This window comes from Gasterosteus aculeatus, chromosome 7, assembly GCF_964276395.1.
Source record: "Gasterosteus aculeatus chromosome 7, fGasAcu3.hap1.1, whole genome shotgun sequence".
NCBI lineage: Eukaryota > Metazoa > Chordata > Actinopteri > Perciformes > Gasterosteidae > Gasterosteus > Gasterosteus aculeatus.
The window spans coordinates 9,434,945-9,451,493 of NC_135694.1; positions in this window are offsets into that span (position 1 = coordinate 9,434,945).

Consider the following 16,549-nt stretch of genomic DNA (forward strand, 5'->3'; position numbering starts at 1 on the left):
AATCACGCAAATGGGATACACAAACTAAATTTTCTCTCCATTTAAAATAGGAGAAGCAGCGAGGATCAGATAAGGTAACAGTCAAATGTCAAAAACAGAACAAAGAGACGCAAAGTTGTTAACAATGAAAGAGGAGACGAACGTGCAGAGAGCAAACTACCGGCATCTTCTGGAGCACATTACAGTTTTTCTTCCCATCTTTCCATCGGAGCAAATAAACCGAGAGGGAAACAAAGGAATTCAGGGGAAAGTGCAGTTTTGAGACGGTTCAACACACTACATACACACGAGTCATATACAGTCTTTGTTCATACTTTGAATGCAACACCAAAGGAAAATGTCCCAGTGTGGCGTTCCTTGGCTCAGCAGCGGCGAACCGGAGCTCCCGGTCTCCGGGGCGCTGTTCAAAGGGGGCCACGATGGCATGGAAGCTGGGTAGCTTATGCAGCTCTGTGATGTTGTTCCAGCTGGAGCCTACCAGCCGACTGGCACCGGGGCCGTCCGTCGGATCTGCCTCATCTAGTGCTTATAACCACGCCTGTCTATTGATTAGTGTATCAGTAAACTCACCGGCGCCGCAATCAAACGCACCCGGCCTCTCCGAAAGGATACCAAGAAATTCGCTGGCGAGGACAGTGCAGTTATGAAAGATATAATCCTTAAAAATTACCGGGGATATATTTGGAAGCACAACGTTAATGAAATGTCTTTGAGGGGGATCACTACTCAAATTTTACATGTCTGTCGGGGCTTCAGCTGTGTTACAGTCCTTTGGGAATAAAAGGAGCTGCGTCTCATCCATCATGCACACACCTGGAAGCTACAACAGTCCGAGACTCGTGCACCGGCAGAGCTAAAGTAACTCAACAAACCCAGTGCATGTATGTGATTGATCATGCAAAATAGGGTTATAATCGGAATTATCCAGCATTAAAGGCTGTGAGCGAGCATTTCAACCAGAAGGATGGAGGCTCACTAGGCGAAGGTCTGTTATATGAACATACTGCAATCACAAAATGACATGCAAATTAACGCTGTCCTTTGTCAATTACTTCTTTAAATATGGACAGGGAAGGCAAACAGGTGCCCATCAAACTGTCCACAAACACGGTGGTGGCTTATAATTGAAACTTCAGTGGCCGTCACTTCTGATGACTGCACGGTGTTCACCAGCTTCCCGCTGCGAGCAGCGAACCAGTCGCCTTGTCAGCCGCCTGCTACAGCAGACGCACGTACAAAAACTATACACGGAAATGCAACCACGGCTAGAAAAACATCTATAAACGTAGGAAAGGCATAAGGTTTATATGCATCACAAATGTAACACATTTCAATTAGATTCCTTATATTCAGGGTGTGGGTTTCACATGTGGACTAGTTGACATAAAGAACATGACATCTGCCTTAAAAAGACATAACGTGGACTGCTGTAGTGCGCTGAGATGAGCCTGGATGACCAGCGCAGATGTCGTGCTACTACGTTGTTGATGAGCCTTCTATGCTCTATGCCTTCAATACATTCGCCAAAACCCTGGGAGGCAGATCTCACTGGTATCACTACTGCTGTTTACAATGTGCTCAACACTACCAAGATAGAACAACAATTACTGTTACCAGCTGAACACCCTGAAGATCTCATCTTCGCAGCTCCTGCTGCCTTCTCTGGGCCATAGCAATGCTGCTCACCAAGTCCTTCTGTTATTCTCGCTCTGGAGGCTCATTGCGCAACACAATTGCCAGTAATTTGGCCTCCAGATCCAACACACACACACACACACACACACACACACACACACACACACACACACACACACACACACACACACACACACACACACACACACAGAAACATGCACCTCGTTCACAGACAGACAATTGAAGGCAGCAGCTCATACTCATGCTGTTTGTGTTCCCAAATAAGAGATACTAAACAACATACACAAAACACAATAGTGCTCTATAGCCTAGAGACTCACCTGCCAGCCACAAGGCGACATAAGGTCAGAAAACCGCGTAGATTTACCCGATGTAGATTTATCTAAATAAAAGACTCCACAGCAGTGTGATGAGCTAGAGGGAAAAGTAGTGCAGTTGCTAAAGACAAACAAAACAATACGCAAACGGGCTTAGGTTCAAACCTCTTGTAAGAAGTCTCTGATACAAAATGTATGCCAAAAGCTGTAAAAACTACCCTACTAATTGCTTTCATATAATCAGTTTTGTAAATTCCTTCTGAGGCATGTTATTGCAGTGTGAGTGTGCACAAAGAGCTCTTTCAGTTCCTCACAGGAAGATTTGACAACAGAAGAGCTTAAGAGAGGTTATTGTTGTTATAATCTTCAAAAACCAATGAAAATGGATAAAGCCGTTATCACGAGGAAAGTGAACCTTACCAATGGTGTCTCTCTCAATCTGTGATCCCTTTCTTTCTGGTTAAATCTTTCCTTTCTTCAGTATTACTCAACACAATCTGCACTCGTCTGGTTTGGCTCTATTCAGTTTTGGAGCACTGTGAACACTTTTGTATTCACTTGTTTCTTTGCCAAACTCTCTTTTCATCCATCCCTAAAGTCTCTTGGCTTCTGCTCATGGTAGGCTCTTTGCCCAGCAGGGTCATGACCGCCTGCAACCCCGTCTGCTCCAGTCTCCGTACCACAGGGTCTCACAAACCCCAAACCAATATGTCATTGACTGTTACATGTAGTCACATGTAATTACTGTAAAGTCCCCTTGGCCAAGCCGACCACTGCAGAAGTATCCCCAAACACAATTGTCAAAAGTGAGTCTCCAACAGAAAGTGGATGTGCACCATGTTGATGGCTAATCCACTTATTATGTGAATCTATTTAGTAGCTGTGTGTGCGTTTTACTGACGTCCTCCAGCTTGTTGGCCTCTGTCTTCTGCTCTGCAGGAACCCAGAACCCCAAACGGACATTCGGAATCAGCAAAGAAGAAACCCTGCCAACGTATTGTTCCCACCAGGTGTCTTACGCTCCCTCGTATCATAGCACTGAGCAGTTGGTAGCTGCTAAACTTGGTTAACAAACAATCCGGTTTCCATAGCAATGACCGCGCCGAACGACATCGCCAAGCAAGCTTTGGGAAGAATAACGGCAAAACTCTCAGCAGAGCCTTTTTGAAAGAACATCCTACAGCGAGGAACAGCAGAGTGTGTGTTAATCAGCGTAGCGGGACTTCCTGAGCCCTGCCAATGTGATGTAGATCCTGCTAGCAGGGAGTGGTCAAAGGGACTCGTCACCCAGAGGATGGTGATTAGCTCTGGGTAACGGCGCCCTGCCAACCCAATTAGTGGCTCTATGTGTGACCAGTACCCTATACCGCTAATTACAACCGGATCAGCACCGCTCGAAGGGGAAGAGGTGCTGAATGAATAACAGTACACTTGTGTCCATCTGCGTCCAGACAGATGGCCCTCACGGTCACAGCGCCACCCGGGGGACCGGACCTGATTCGCTCGACACCGAGCGTCCATCAGCCGCAACCACACGCTGAGCTGCCGGAGGGGGAGAAACCAGTTACCTTTTAGATGACCAGCGAATTTAAGAAGTGCCGTGGATGTGTCAACTTAGTGGTGCAGATTGAAAGAGTATTAACAAGCAAATACTGATAAGATAATACCAAGAAATTGGTCAGAAAATAGAATGAGATTTCAATGAGAAGAGCAAATCCCGAAACGGGTGAATAAGAGGGAAGGGGGGGGACATATTGTGACTGAGCAAGAATATTACAGGACACAGTGTCCCCCACCGGACTCTCTCAGGTAGCTCACCAGGGAGTCGGGGGGTGGGGGGATCCACTGCCTTGTCTTGCATTGCAAATATAGATTTTGTATGACTTAAATGGGCTGGTTTGAAAAATAATAACAATCTCCCTATTTTTACATGTGTAAATTCCGTGCTGGGGTTTTGATGGAACCAATATGTTCATTGTATTTTAAACTGAACCTCTACAGTGGGTCAAGTTCCACCTGAATCCTGGACCTCGGGTTTTATAAAAAAAAAAAGAGAATTGAACCACAATTTAAATGTAAATACAAGTATGCAAATAAACAACAATACATATACAAACAAACTGTTCTGCTCATAGAGGTTAGGTACCTCACCAGAGGTCCTCTGGGAAGGATTCCTCTACGATCTGAAGAATTTGGACTTCTTGTCCAAACCAGCCAACCGGAACAGCTTCTTGATGTCTGAAAGACAAGAAAGAAAAATCATCTATAAATGTATGTATATATATATATATATATATATATATATATATATATATATATATATATATGAGAGAAACAGACAAAGTAAAAATAATTCATAAAAACAAATTGAGGTGGATGAGGAAACTCATTGAAAAATTTCCCATGGTGTTTCCGTAGTGATGTAGAGCTATTGACTTGCAGTGGCGTGTGGTAAAGTGTCAGATTGACAGCAGCGTGCAGCGAGCAGAGCCCGGTGCTGAGAGGCCTCTCTCTGGGTAGCTTTTAGCGGAGCCTCCTGCTGTGAGTCACAAAGGAGCTTCTAACTGGGTCTGAATCCCCAGACTGGCAAACTGTGAACACAGCTAAGACACACGAGAGTGCAGCAGATGAAGACCTCTTATAATGATTGTGCTAATGCATTGGATTGACTGTGACTCTGTGTTCATGGGTCAGGGGAATAAACAATAGGGATTGGAGAACGATTGGGGCTCAAGCCATATACTGTAATTAAACAGGTTAAGTCTGGGTAGCTTAAAAAAGCCAATGTTTGCATAAAGTGCTTTCCTAAGTGAAATTATCTTTGTGTTTTAATTCCTGTATGTATGTGGTGTGTGCTGGGGTCGTACTTGTTTGGATCTGACCCATCTCTATGCATATTTGTGAACATTGGAGGTATCCCTGAGGTTGGAGAGGACAGTAAACAACGTGTAAAACCACACAACAGTTCTAATGTGTTCTTGGTCAAAATGCCCCTTTACCCCCCTGTGAATCTGTGAATCTTGCATTCAGGACAGAGAGGTCTGTTCAAGTTGGGCACATCTAGTCAATGATACTGTCATGTCAACCATACGCAGGGATTTCTAACTGGTACTGGCTCAAGAAGAACAGAACAGGAATTTTACAAGAGGCGTGAGTCTATTTCCTGTTGTCGTCCACACATTGGCTCTAGTCATGTTGAAAAGCAAATCTATTTTGCTCTGTAGTGGCAATATAAACAGCAGTGAAGGGGGGTGAAAGGCACCAGGGAAAGAATGGGTGGGCGACGGGTTAAAAGGAGCAGAGCATCATGAAATGAATGAATGACAGAGAATGTAAAAATAATGAGAAGAGACGAGAGGCGAGCTGGGGAGGGAGTGAGCAATGAGTAGAGGGATGAAGACACTATAGAATATGCCAAATAAAACAAACAAAGGAAAATAAACACTTTGTTAGACAATCTTAATCTCTAAAATGAATTTGGGGGCAGTTTTGCAGTGATTATTGGTGTCATTAAAGATACAATTATAGTCAAGAATTAAGCCCTCACAGGTAAGGGAGAGGAAAATGAGGAGGAGAGGTCAGCTAAATAGCGAATGACTCGAGGGTTCATATTGAATCACTCCTGTAAGCAGCAGGACACATGAGTAATCAAACCACCAGGGGGCGCCACAAACGCCAACACGAACCGGCCCCGAAACGCAGCAAAAAACAGAAGAGTTAAATGGCCTTAGAAACACACATAAATATAAAAAAACAACTATCCCGAACAAAGTTTTTGGTCCATTTACTGAGAAATAATAATTAAGATGGGACCGTGGAGAACTCAAGAAGAGGATAGAAAAATAATAACCCACACACACCTCACTCCTGCCCCCGTTCTCACCTTGACAGAGCTATTTTCCTGCCGGTCAGCCCAGAACCGCCAGTTGGTCCAGAGGCAGCGCGGCTCCAGCGGTGGCTCTGGGCAAAGAGGTCATTCACTGCTATGCTAAGGTCGTCTTTTAAGCAGCTGCTAACAGAGGAACACAGGGACATCGATGCAGAAAAGATAACAGTCACAGTTAATTGTGACTTTTCTTTGGTTTGTGTGTGTGCTTGTATAAGACATTTGAGCTCATCAACCAAATTTTACATTTACTGGGACTTAATAGCTTGAAATGGTAATATGAAAACCTTTTGTGACTTGAGGTAATGGAGGGAGGAAAAGTGCATTCTGGGTTAATTTGTGGAATTCAAATGCCAAAGTCACACTTTGTAGTTTTGCAGATGAACTAAAGTATGCAGAGTGCCTGAAGGGATGCGAGTTGCTAAAAGGCAGACAAAAAGATAATTAATAAGGAACACTTAGGGAAATATGTATGAATGAATTAAATGGCAGGAAATGACAGAGAAGCAGACTGCACGCTGGTGAAGCTGAGAGGCCGTTGAAAACATCAAGTGATGTGATGGAGGCAGTTGCAATCCCACTTGACCCGCGCACACCCACTCACACGTAATATACACAAGCACATACACACCCTGAATCCTCGCTCAATCGCCTTAAATGTACATATAGCTGACGGACGACGCTTGTCCGCTGGCATGAGCAAACGTGTTTGTGGCCCCTAAGAAACAAACTATCAGGACAGCAGTGGATTTTACAATCATTAAAGTCCTATTTCAAGAATTTCTGTAAAGAATTTGATGGTATTACATCTCTATCAGTGTAAAAGGACTCACACAAAAATGACTAAACAGATACATCAACTGCTGCTGCCGCTACTGCTGCTTACCGTCTTCAACTAACCTTACCGGCAACTTTCTCTCTTTTATTTCATGCAGCCAACACACTACCACTATAAAACATTCGACGTTGTGGAAACTCTCCAAACAATGCGGTGAAGGGAATAACAAAAGAGACACCATGGAGATGAATATGGACGTGATGATGTTGAGAAGCTCAGTACGACCAACGTAACTTAGGAAAACATGCTAATGAATAGTGTTAAATTGGCAGCTATTTTTGATTCAGTCTTAGTCTTTAGACAAAAAATGCATATTAGTTTTAGTCACATTTATTCATTTTAATCCTTCTTAGTTTTAGTCTAGTTTTCGTCGACAAAAACTCAAAACATTTTAGTCTAGTTTTAGTCGATGAAAACTAGACTAAAATGTAATTAGTTTTAGTCTAGTTTAGTCACATTTAATAGCCACATTAAACTCCTTTTCTTCCCTTCTCAGGCCCAGGGACCCCCTGTTTTGTGTCTACAACTGCATAATAGTCTAGCTTGCAGTACTTGGTTGTCCATTAGATGTCCCTCCTAGGACAGCTCTATAGCAGGTCGGCAAACTTTTTGACTTGCGGGCCACAATGGGTTGTAAAATGTGACGGAGGAGCCGGGCCAAGAACAAATGGTTGAAGTGTTTGTGTGAGCTGATATAAATGACATGTGAAAAATCATTACATGAAAGGATTTGGATTTTAACAAATAGCAAAGCATTTATTTGCAAGGCAATTTAACAAATTGGCAAAGGTGTAACAACTTCATGAGGACCAGGGATCTAAACGCAACACTTTGTTGTCTTTGTCTGTTTACTTGCAATGCTTTTGAAACTTCATGGTCCTTTGTTTCCACTGTGAAATTGCTTGTTCCAACAAAAGAGACCTTAACGTCCTACAATCGTTGCAATACATTGTTAGACGTGTTTGGAGAAGCGTGTGACGGAGCGTCTCATCCAGCCGAGGAAACGCTGCCTGCCGTCGCCAGAGAACAGAGCAGAAAGGTCCGACAGTCTTTAAACGGGTCTTCATGTTTCTGTGAAGCACCGCGGCTTCAGCCCGCTAACAGTCAGCTAAACCGACACAGCTGAGCTAAACTAACGAAGCCACATTCAAACTCGCCAAAACGTAAAATAGTCGTCGCGGTCCGCAGTCGGTGCACAAGAACCACCGCTGCGAGCGCGCGTTCTGGGTTCGTGGATGACGTCATCATGACGCGTTAATATCCGCCGTACTTTGCCTGTCTGCTATCTGTCAGCTGCGTGCGAATTTAGGGGGGGAAAAGTATCGTGACTTCGTCAACCACCAACATGTTCGTCTCGTCTCGTCGCGTTAACGAAAGTTAGAATAGATTTAGTCATAGTTTTTTTTTTTTAAGATCGTTTTCGTCACGTCTTAGTCATGGGAAAAAAGGTCGTTAACGAAAATATTTCGTCATAGTTTTCGTCGACGAAATTAACACTAATGAGAGTATTTTAGAAATCTCAACACTGAAATAGACGTTCACATCTTCTAAAAATATATTTAACTACGTCTGCAGCACAATCACCATCAAAGGCAACATGCAGCAACGCCTTTGTGCGTCTCCGTCAAAATGGCGTTTGGATTGTGCAGCTGAGAGTGTACATTTGTCCTGCTTCCATCAGACAGGTCGACACAATGAACGGTCCACAGTGACAAATGTGGATAATAGAGAAATAATAAAGTGAAACAGAGGGAAGGGTTTTGTGTTTTAGAAGGGATTTGAACGAAGAAAAACTACTGGATCATTAATAGCTAATTGTCCGTACCAACATTCTTTATCAGAGTTTTGGTTGCAGCTTTATTTTGGCAGCAAGCCATCAGTACGTTTTCTTCACTTAATCTGGCCAGAAAATGACTTTGTTCTCTATGAGTAGTCATGAAACTGCTGCGTTATAAACGTCTCAACATTGTTACTGTTTAATGGAGTCAGTTCATCATCTTGTATAAATGCTCTAAAATGCATCCTATTTTTTATGACCTCCACTGGAAAATAAGTCAAGAACAAGAACATCGTGTCAGTGCCAGTCAGTTTGATCATGAGATATGAGATAATTAGATGAAACACACACAAGGCATGTGAATGAATAATAATCTTGTTTAAGAGGCCTTAATTTGCTATTTGTGCAGCGAGTGTGAACCAGGGATTAATTTGATATCGTTTTAAGCTGCAGGAACAGTTACACATTCTGTCTGCATAACATTGAGAGGTATTTCTAATATTTACTCCCCGTTGAACACCAGGAGTAAATCCTGTGCGCACAGAAACCCGAATAACAGAAATCCGTTATTTTGCATGATTATTCTTTGATTGTATATGATAAAGTCAAACGGTTAATCAAGGAAAAAAGTAACACTATAATAATTTGATCTTGTGAAATGACTTCACATTCTCCAATGTTTTGTTGGCTCTCTTTCTACATCTGCTCTGTCCATTTCCTATACCGTTGCTTTAAACTTGGCAGACATCCAATTTGTCTCATGCTATCTGCATGAGACAAATTGCCTCAGAATTATGTTTTCATACACATTTGATCGGTTTCATTTTCAGTTCCTTCCCCTCGTCCCTTCTCTCCTCTGCTCTACCATTATAATCAAACTGTGTCTGTCCTTTGTGTTTACTTTGGGCCAGCCTGCCCCCCCCCCACCCCCTCTGTGTCAAATCAGAGGCAACGGTCCGGGCTGCTAATTAGAGCGTTCCCGGGTCCGACTGTATTCATTGTTATGCGTGGTTTGATTCCTGCCTTCAGCAGCCGGGCTTTTACTTGCTCTGCTCGGGCCACAAAACCTCCCCCCTTTTTGTTAAGGAACCTTTTCGAGGCCTCCAGGAACGTTTCCTGGAATGTCCTCCAGTTCCTTGATTATCAAACACAAAGAGTAAGGTTCATTATTTTCCTTTTTGAAATGTTTAAAGAGGCGATGTCCGGATTGAATCATCAATGTCTGGAAAGCATAAATCTTAGCACGAGTTCTACGTCTTGCATATATCAGAGATGGAGAACCTTTCAGTGTATTTACCTCATGTCTTTTTTTACACTCTGCACAGTGATTTAAGTGTTGTAATCTTTTGAACACATTATCTTGCACACTTCTTTCCACATTTTCTCAATATTAGTATTAAAACTATGGTTGGTCTGACAGAAGAAATGTCCCAGTCATCAGTACTGGGACATTACTAAAGTACTAAAGCGATGTGTGCTTCTTCAGCTCACAAAAGTACACTAAAGTAGGCCATTTGTGAAGCGCTCCCACATGAATTGAGACATGTATCCTGGCACGACAGATGTGTCACTCGGCTCTGTACGGGAGCATCATTAGCACGCTGACTGACGTGATTGACAGCCGGCACCGAGAGGAGAGGGATGAAGGGTGAAACGGAGGGGGAGGAGACGGAGCACAATCTGTGCCAACTATCACCCGCTCAGTGTCTTGCTTCTCCATCACAGCAACAGTGCTGTCATTCAGTGTGGGGTTCTTCATATTAATTGTTGACGCGCTGGTGGATCTGCACCTTGTCGGTTCCACGTATTCGATGTTTTGCCGCTCAAATGTACACATGACGGTTTTACATCGGGCACACAGCGGCGCCGACAGCACCGGCACACACGACGCGCACAAAGTGTGAAAGTTCTTTTGCAGAAGGGAAAGAGAAAAGTTCACCATTAACAACACCTGCAAGTCCCAAATTAGCCTCAAAAGAAACCTTCAATACGCTTAGAAACATGTCATGTGACACTTGTTGTTATAACATGTAGTTTTGTAGATGTTATAAATAATATTCAATGGTTTGAATCAACAAGACACAGGGAAGTTTCGCATATCATATGCATCTCAACCGTTATCAACCACTAAAAGAAATGCATATATGTACTGTATGTGTTTTGCTTTTTAGTATTCTCCCCAAATACTTTATAAAAGAAAACAAAGGTGTATTTTGCTTTGTGTCCTTCTTGTTCTCTCTCTGAGTTATTTAATGTTGAAGGGCACAAAGAAAAGAACGGAATGCTGGTTCTGAAAGACTTAATTTTAGGGCTGGCAGCCAAATCTTCACGGAGAGCAGACCAAAGTAATACGTTCACATTGCCACACTCAGCGATGTGTTTTATGTCCATCCATCAGTCAAAGTTGTAAAACACTCAATGTAACAAACCAAGCATGAAGATCATAAAACCTCTATTAGTCATCTGAATGAGGACTTTTAACTATTTACTGTAGATGGTACTTTGTATTTCCGTGGCGTGCACCGTGTAGCTACTGCTAAACAACAGTTACACACTATACAGAGAGGACAAATGTTAAATAATAAGTAATTACTTGTAGATTCTTTGGTTTCATTCAATCCCTGTCTTTCATGACTGGGCTCCTCAGATCAGCTGTGAGAGGGATGATCCGCTTGAACTAGTTTGGGGGGCAAGATCCCACTACTCTTACTGCACACAGACTAAGATCAGGTCCTCACCTGGGCGGGATATATCTGTAAGAGCAGCGGAGATGTTTATTTTAGGGGAACACTACTTTTTGTGTCGAGTTTTCTCTGTAAAATGCTTTTCATGCAGACTGGATTCTAAAGCGAAGCATAATCAACATGTCCACAAGGGCCGCAAAATATCATTCAGCGTTCTTTCTACTGAGAGCGTGAATGTTGTCGAGCTTCTGTATTGATCCGTACTGATTCAATACATTGTTTTGCAGTACATTTCAGTACATTATAAGCTGCCACAGGTGATACGTTACTGTAGCAGCTGATAGATTAGATCTGTTGGGTAGAACCGACCTTCAGCGGTCTCTAGGGTTTGTTAGAACATGTCCCGAGCTGCTCTCTATTCTGCATCCACAGCCGAGCAGAGCCTTGCAGATATTGGCATTCAAATCCTACAGTCTGATCTCCCAGAACCGTTCCAGGTGGTCCAAGTCCTGCACACAACATAAAGCTGCATCATTAAATGCATTACTGCTACAAGACTAACATTTGCAAAATAAGCTATTATTTTCACATTGTATCACATTCAATGATGTGTTATTACATGCTCACAGAGTAGATGTAATGCTTATGAACTGTTTGCTTTAATTGGGACCATGAGTCAAGTGCAGCGCGAGACCGGCTCAGACTTCTTGGATGCTTCTGGAAGGCAGCTATTCAATTTGGAAGGAGGCCAGAATGAGAGTTTGGCAGTTCTGCTGAAAGCCTTAAGTGTATTTGTACAAAGCAAACAGCACGTTGGTCTCGATTCCATGAGATGCATCTGTGTTTATAAAAAATACCATGTCAATCTCAAGCGATCACAACTTTGCTCTGTCATTTTTCTGCTGTCTTCCCGTCCAAACAAGATGATATCCGTCCTGAGTCGCCATCCAGTGGCAAGCTGACTAAAGTGCTGCAGGGAACTTTCCCACTATTGCACATATCATAAAGTCAATGCAGCGTTCACCTTGCACCACCAAACTGCTATTCACTCAGTTACATGAAGCTTATTCATACGTATGAATATTGGGTTTTTAATGTAGAAGATAACTTCCACCTTTTTCAACAGCATCCTCCCTCAATGCGTGAGCCAACGTGTTACCTCCTCTTACGCACGTGTCTAATAGCGGCCTACATTGGCGTCCATGATAAAACAGCTGATCCAGTTGCTCTAATTTGGTGCATGATGACCGAAACGTTTTGTTGGGTCTCAAACATTTTCATGAAGGGAAGTGTCAATCATAACTTACTGTCCGTAGAAGCTATTCTGTTGAAGACTCATCTGAGCCTATTGAAAAATAGAAAAAATCGGCTGAGTGAAATTCAGGACGGCGCACTAGGACGTCCACCAGAGGACACCCTGGGAGTCCCACAACAATTGGCCTCCAATTCCCCAAAGCTGCCCGGTGAATGCCATTACGCACACACAGACGTGGGTCTGATAAAGAGCCTTTTAAAGCCTGAGGAAATTCATGGCTGGACTTTCAGAGGGAATAATCGTACATCCCCTCCTTCCCCCGCTCTGGTTCCCGTCTCTCATTACTTTACCATTCTCCTTCCAGGCTCACTTTCTCCAGGGTCCTTGGCTTGTTTTTCTCTCCCTCCCTTTCAGGACTTTGGGCAGAGTCCTTTCTAGAGGGGAAGTCCGTCCTTCTAACAACGCTGAGCGACTCCAAACGTCTTGTGTGTCTGTGTGAAGCTTCATTAGAATTCATTTGTTTGAATATCTTCACTCCTCCCTCGGTCGCTGCCTCCCTCCGTCCTCTTTTTTCAGCTTCGGGGGAATGCAGATTAGCATAAAAGTATCCTTCACCTCACCTTGATTAACTACAGCATGTATGTGTTGCTCATTTGGGAAAAGTTTATGTATATCTGGGGGTGTCAAATCAAGGTTGGACGTCTTATGGTGAAAAATTAAGTGGTTATAAAGTGAAATAATGGTATGCAGTAGGTATCACACACACAACCACACACACACAAACAGACACACACATAGCAGTAATAAGCTGCTGGCTACAACACTGAGTTCGGGGGCTTTTTAGGAAAGTGAAGCAGGCCTTGGATGATTTACTTGCTTATTACACCACAATTAGTCCACAGACTGTGGCTCCGTTCAGCCACTGAAGACCGATGTGTGCACCTGATTTACAGCTGCTCACAAGTACCTACGTGCTACAACACACACACAAACACACACAAGCATCTGCGTACATGCTTACACGCACGACAGCCGATAATGAGGACCGAATCAGACACTCGAAGAGAGACTCAAGCTGCCCTGAATGACCCCTGGTTGCGCACACACACACACGCGCACACACACACGTGTGTAGCCAGAATCTTGTCTGGCCCCTTGACCCAGGCTGACAGCAGGCTGTGTTCTCTCCTCACTGTAAAGAGAGGTCCAGTGATAATGAAGCCAGAATGGGGAGTTCAGACAGAATTACAGCTGGAATGCTGCCAGAGCCCCATCAGTGTGGTGTGTGTGTGTGTGTTTGACAGAGGAGAACAATAAGAGCGTGTGCGCTCAGCCGGGCAGAGTGATGGATAAATGCACCTTTAATAACAGACCAGTGAGTCAATACAGACTCTGAAGGGAGCAGAGTACATAAGCGGTGATCAGGTCACAAACATCAGTCCTGATTAGGAGTAGCAGCCACACTAAAAGTGAATGTAAAATGCTACAACAAACTTCTGTGTTCAAATGAAGTCTAAATGATCCAGTAGGTGTCGGTTGACATCACATCACTTTTTTTCAGCTCCAGCAGGGATAAACTAAGACACACACACACACACACAAAAAAACAAACAGGCCCTCATGTACCTACATTTGCAAACGTGGCGTTATCAGCGCCATGGCCAACCCCCAGAAAGCGCATGGCGTGATACCTCAGCTAACGTCGTATTTACGAAATGTATTCAGCTCATCGAGTAATCAGGGCCTTTCTCCGCCCACTATACCACACATTGGGAGCTTTTTAACGAACAATTGAATGGGCCTCCTTTTCTCTTTCTATTGTAGATCAGTCAGAGTCAAAACAGCAAATACAAAAATTCTATGACAACGAAGTTGGTGTGTTATTTGAGCAAAGTGGGGAAATTATCCTGATGCCAATAATTGTAATATAGCCTGGTCCTAGTGAGGACTCAAGCTGCAGCGTAGCGGTCTGATTTACTTTTTACAGACATGTAGACACACAGTTATAGTCTAGTCTAATGAAGATACGTTTTTCCAAATCTTGTTGAGACATAAATCCTCTAATCCTTGATATATTCTTTAGCTGATTTTGTCTTGATATGGCTGTTCAGGTTGAGGTGTGAATGCATAATTACACCTGGATTTCTGGCTCTGATTGTGGTTTTTAACATCAGTGATAAAAGCTCAGCGCTGACTTTGTTTATCCATGTAACCAAAAACAATTACTTCTGTTTTGATTTGTTCAATGCATTTACCCAACCCCTGTATAGGATTGCAATCCCTTGGTGACATAGTTATTTTGATTTGTATGTCATCTGGATAACTATGATTGACACACTTTATTGTTTTCCAAAATCTGAGCTAATGGAAGCATGTAGATGTTGAACAGAAGGGGCCCCAGCTTTGAACCTCGGGGAACACCACGTGCCATTTTCTTCAACTGTGATGTGAAATTAGCTATAGACAAAGTATTCTCTGTCTTTCAAGAAGGATTCAAACTGGTTATGTGCTGTGCCAGAGTCCAGTTGATTAGTCTGTCCTAACCCGTTATTTACGGCCAACAAGTGGTCTGTTGAGAAAACGCCTTTTCAATTATTTTACTCAGAAAAAGCAGGTTTGATATTGGCCTATAATTTTTAATTGTGGCGGCGCCTAAATGAATGGTTTAATAACAGTGTTTAAGGCTTGTGGGAAAACCACAGAAAGGAGGGATGTGTTTACAATTTGTAAGAGACCATTGGTCATGTGGTTTGAAATATTTTTGAAAAAGAGTGTTGTAAAAATATCTTAGGAGCCGGAGGATGACTTAAAGATATTGTGTGATGTCCTCCAGGCTTGTGTGGTTGATTGAATTAAATTGTGTCATAGTGTTTAAACAGATCTCATTCTGAGATCTGAGGCAAATTGATGGCATGCCCTGGTGGATTGAAGCCTCTGACACTGGAGGGTTTGTTAGCCCGTCGACGGTAGCAAATAAGGTGTGTGTATCGTTGTTATTATTAGTCAAGATGTCAGAAAAGAAGGGCTGTCAGAGTTCCAAATTATAATTACAAAGTCTGTCTTTATGGATGTCACAGACCGGCAGATTTGTTTTCCGCCACCTGTACTCAGCCTTCAGACACTCTCTTTTCTCTATTCCGGCCAGCGTGGCTGATTTCCAAGAACGTCTTTGCTTACCGGAGACAACTTTCACTTTAGTGGGTTCAAAGTCAACAATACTAATTTCTACTTTGGAATTGAAGCTGTGTACAAGCTCATGAGATGCAGGTCATGTAGTCTACACCCCTCACCAACATTATTCCGTTTATCTTAACAGATCTTTCAGTATTCCGTTAGTGTTCACATTTCTTATCCTTACTTGACAACATAAGGACAATTATTTGAATGTTTTGATCTTACTCCTACCCAGATACAAAAATAAAAGGTCTAACGTGAAATTTGCCACTGGTTCGAGATTCCATTCATAAAACACAAAGGGAAGCAATATTAATCCCTAATAGAACGATGGACATTGAAAATCAAAATCACATTTTTAGGTGGTAAAAAGAGCGGGTAGAAAGTGAAAAGTGTGAACTTCACGGTTATCTGCATCCTCCTTGGAGAAGGAACCATTTTGGAATGAGGTTGATGTATTTTACGATCTCGATGTGCCTCCACCTGGATGACAGAATCCTACTATTAGACAATTTTTAATTAGAAAAAAAATTGCACAGAAAATGGAAGTTCAAATGAATAACTAGTTGCCATAGTTTCATCTAAATATTATGCAGCCCATCGTGACTCTGCTGAGTTATTCATATGGCCTCATATGATGATTGGTTGTGACTGCAGGAATAAAATCCTGACGCCCTCAATAAATCTTACTGTTTTTGTAAATAAGAAATTGCTTTTTATCTGCTTTACCAGCAGCCTGCCTCGGCCTTAAATACTTTCCGAGTGGTTGGTTGGAAATACGGTGAGGGGCCTGTGTGCATTCGCTAAAGCCATTAAATTAGACTGTGTCTGTATCTGTCTGGCTGCAATGGTCTGATCGATCACTTGGTGGTGCTGGCGCTTTGCGGCTGAGGCTCTTCATCAGCGAGGCGAAGTGAGCGGCCTGTCAGCTGTTGTGCAGCCGCAGTGCGCTTACCAGACTT